Below are 3,789 nucleotides of genomic sequence, written 5' to 3'. Positions count from 1 at the left end.
CAAAGTTCCTGGGTTCAATCCCCCAGTATCATGGGAATGGGAGGGGGCCACTTGTAACTAGAGGGTATTTTGACAGTTTTTTGGGGGCCAGGGAGATAGCTCAGTAGATTAAGTACTTGCTTGGCAAGTGCAAGGTCCTAGTTTAATCCTCGGTACTGCAAAAACAAACAAGACAGTTTCTTGGTTTTTTTGGTCCTGGGAATGGAACTCAGAATCGTGTTTGCCAGGCAGGCATTAGTGCCATTGAGCCATATCGCCAACCCTGTGGCAGTTGTTTTTGTTTTCTTTCTTTTTTCTTTATAATGTTTAAAGCATTGCAGTAGTATTTTATTGTGTAAATGGTGGGTTTTATTCTCTTCATTTCTTTTTTCTTTTTAAATTTTTATTTTTTTGATACAGGATCTTGGTGCATAGTTCAGACTTATACTGATCCTCTTGTCTCAGCCTCCCTACTGCTGAAATTATAGGCATGTGCCACCACGCCTGGTTCTGGAGCTGGCACAGTACGCCTGGGGTTCTAGGGCCAGCATGACATGTCATACTGGGGATCCAACTCATGACCTTGGACTTGCCGGGCAGGCGCTTGCGCTGCCAAGCTATCTCCCCAATCCTTTTCATTTCTTAACCATTGTTCTGTGCATTTTGGGGGTTGTTCTTTTACTGTGAAAACCAATGTCAGCATGCTGAATTGGTTCCTATTTTAAGTATCAGAATCAGATATATGTTGAAATCTAGGGACAATTTCCTTGAATAAAAATTTACCTACTCCACAGTTATCTTCCTTGCCACCCCAGGAGTTATCATCTGGAAAAAAAAAAAAATGCTGAACATAGGAAATAATTACATCAGTCATAATTAGGTTAGAATAAGCAGGCCACAACTGAAATAGAACCAGGTTTAATTCAAAAGTACCAATCATCAGGTGTTTCTTGATATTATTTTAGGCTCGGTGGCTGGTTGGCTGGCTGGCTGGCTGGCTGGCTGGCTGGCTGGCTGCCTGCCTGCCTGCCTGCCTGCCTGCCTGCCTGCCTGCCTGCCTGCCTTCTTGTCTTTTTTGATATAGGCTTTCACTATGCAGTTCAGCCTGTCTCTGAACCTACTCTGTAGCTCAGGCTGGGCTCCAACTCACAAGGATCCCCCTACCTCATCTTCACCAGGGTTGGGATTACAGGCATACACCACTATACCCAGCTATTTTAGACCCCTTTACTTAATATTCTGCATGTTATTATGAAGTCTTAATGTTATTTCTGGATGTAGTAGAATATGCCTATAATCCTAGCACTCCGGAGGCTGAGGCAGGAGAATCACTGCCAGTTCAGGATCAGCCTGAATTACACAGCAAGATCCTATACAAACAAACAACTCCAAGTAGAATAGAATGTATGTTTTTTTTTTTGGGGGGGGGGTACTGGGGATTGAACTCATGACCTTGGAATGTATCATTAAGTACAAAATAATGCACTCAGTATTCTCCGTGAGTATAAATATACAAAAGAGGTCTTGACACACAAGTAGTTTCAGTTGTATACACATGGAGAGAAAAGAGAATAGGCATAGAGGCCATCCATAATCAAGAAGTCTTATTCATAGGCCTTCAAGTTTAGAGAAAAAGGGGGAAAAAAAAATAGAGGCAAGCCTTATAGAAACTAAGTTGAGGGGGCTGGGGAGATGGCTCAGTAGAATAAGCACTTGCCTGGCAAGCGCAAGGGCCTGAGTTCAATCCTCGGTTCCTCCAAAAAAAAAAAAAAAAAAAGAGAGAGAGAGAGAGAAACTAAGTTGAAGGGAAAATTTTTAAATCCCAGAGTACCCAGCATTCACTATCAGGTAGTTGGTACTACTGAGTGCACTGTATCCATCATAACTTTCACAAAAGCAGGAAATACAAAGCCAATTACTGCTTGTTAAATCCTCATTATAATCCCACAAAGTTACTGCTGTCAGTGTGTGCATTTGCAAATAGAGAAATTGAGGTTCAAGAAGGTAAGTAACTTCTCCAAAATCAAGATGACAGAACGAGAACTAGAAAAATCTAAAAAATATTACAAAATTAAAGATACCATTTAGAATACTGAAATAAAGAACTCTTGCTCCTCACTTCCAGAGACAGATCTCTAACAAAAACAATAATGTTACAACCCCAACAGTCCTTCCCTTGCCCCATGTGCTTTGGCTAGGCTGACTCTCCCCGAACGGTACACCTTTCTGTCGCGACATGTTGTCTGACTAGCTTGGGATTGCTTTCTTCTCTTGGGATTTTGCCTGTCTGCCTGGCAAAACTTGTATTAACCTCAGATGTTCCTGCTCCCATGAGATTTTCTGACTTGCTCATTTTACTGTGAGCATATCTGCTTTATTAATCACTGTTTGGTAATATTAAATTCTCTGAGTCCCTTCACGCAGGATGAGTCCCTTCGCACAGGAAGCAAGCACCTTACTTACTCTAACCTGTTCAGGTTTTGCAAAAGCAGGGCTTGCATCCTATCTTTTAAGGCTGGTGTGCCAGTGAGATTAAACCCATTTCAAAAAAACAAAAAAAAACTCTTTCCTTTCCCTAGAAGAGTCTTGAGTGAAGTCTAGGGCTGGGCCAGGCTAATACTCCCTTCAGATTGCTGCTTGAATTCCCACATCAGCAGGAGTTTAAACCAGATTAACTACTAGAAGGAAGCTTTCTCTAAGATCAGAATTTCCTTTCTGGAGCAGCTAGATAGAGACACATCACTCCACCGCTCCAATTAAGGCCCTGACCAAACTACCAAGCCTGATCCAGGAAGTTCATGAAGTAAAACCAGGAAAAAATAATTTTGTTTAAAATTTTTTTATTGGGAACGGGGAGGGCCTGAGTTCAATCCCTGATTCTGCCAAAAAAAAAAAAAAAAAAAATAAAAATTCTTTATTGGAAAAATTACTTCTTTTTCATACTTCATTATTTTGCCCACCTCCCCAGTCTACATTATTTAGTTTTTGAGGTAGTTCAGGTAGTTTAGGCTGGCCTTGAACTCGGTGTATAGCTCAGGCTGGCCTTGAACTTGGGATGATCTTTCTGCCTCAGCCTCCCAAGTATGCTAGTACAGGCATGTGCCACCACACCAGGCTCTTGTTCCTTTTTTTTTTTTTTTTTGGCAGAACTGGGGATTGAACTCAGGCCCTTGCACTTGCCAGGGAAGTGCTTATTCCACTGCAGGTTCTTGTTTCTGTGTGTGTGTGTGTGTGTGTGTGTGTGTGTTTTGTTTGTTTTTGAGACAGGGTCTTGTGTAGTTCAGCATGGCCTTGAACTCACTATGTAGCCTCAACTGGCTTCAAATTTGTGGCAGTTCTCCTGCCTCAGCCTCCTGAGTGCTAGAATTATAAGCATATGCTACCTCACCTGGCTATTAGGCCTTTTCTTTCTTTCTTTTTTTTTTTTTTTTTTAACTACTCAACTTTATATTTAAGAGACCTATTGAGACTACTTATATGGATCAACTTTGTTCATTAAACGGCTGAATAGTAAGCAAAATATGAATGCACCTTGAGCATTTTATTTTATTTTATTTGTGTGTGTGTATGTCCAGCTCAGCCCACCAAGGGGCGGGGCTGGCTGGCATGTGGTGCAGGGGGATTGAACCGCGGTCCATGTCCTTTGCTAAGCTTGTTCTAAGTAGGTGCTTTAGACCACTGAGCCATCTCACCAGCCCCAAATCTGTTTTTTTTGTTTTTGTTTTTTGCGGAACTGGGGATTGAACTCAGGCCCTTGCGCTTGCCAGGGAAGCGCTTATTCCACTGAGCCATCTCCCCAGCCCACCTTGG

At 42.0% G+C, this 3,789-nt stretch overlaps 1 protein-coding gene across 1 annotated transcript in view; it reads right to left on the bottom strand.

The window, feature by feature from the left end:
- Erp29 (endoplasmic reticulum protein 29) overlaps positions 1–3,789 on the bottom strand; it is a 12,275-nt gene that overhangs the window by 2,427 nt on the left and 6,059 nt on the right. The window lies entirely within an intron of this gene.

This window comes from Octodon degus, unplaced genomic scaffold (genome assembly GCF_000260255.1).
Source record: "Octodon degus isolate 3935 unplaced genomic scaffold, OctDeg1.0 scaffold00076, whole genome shotgun sequence".
Taxonomy (NCBI): Eukaryota; Metazoa; Chordata; class Mammalia; order Rodentia; family Octodontidae; genus Octodon; species Octodon degus.
This window is presented reverse-complemented; position numbering and strand designations above follow the sequence as displayed.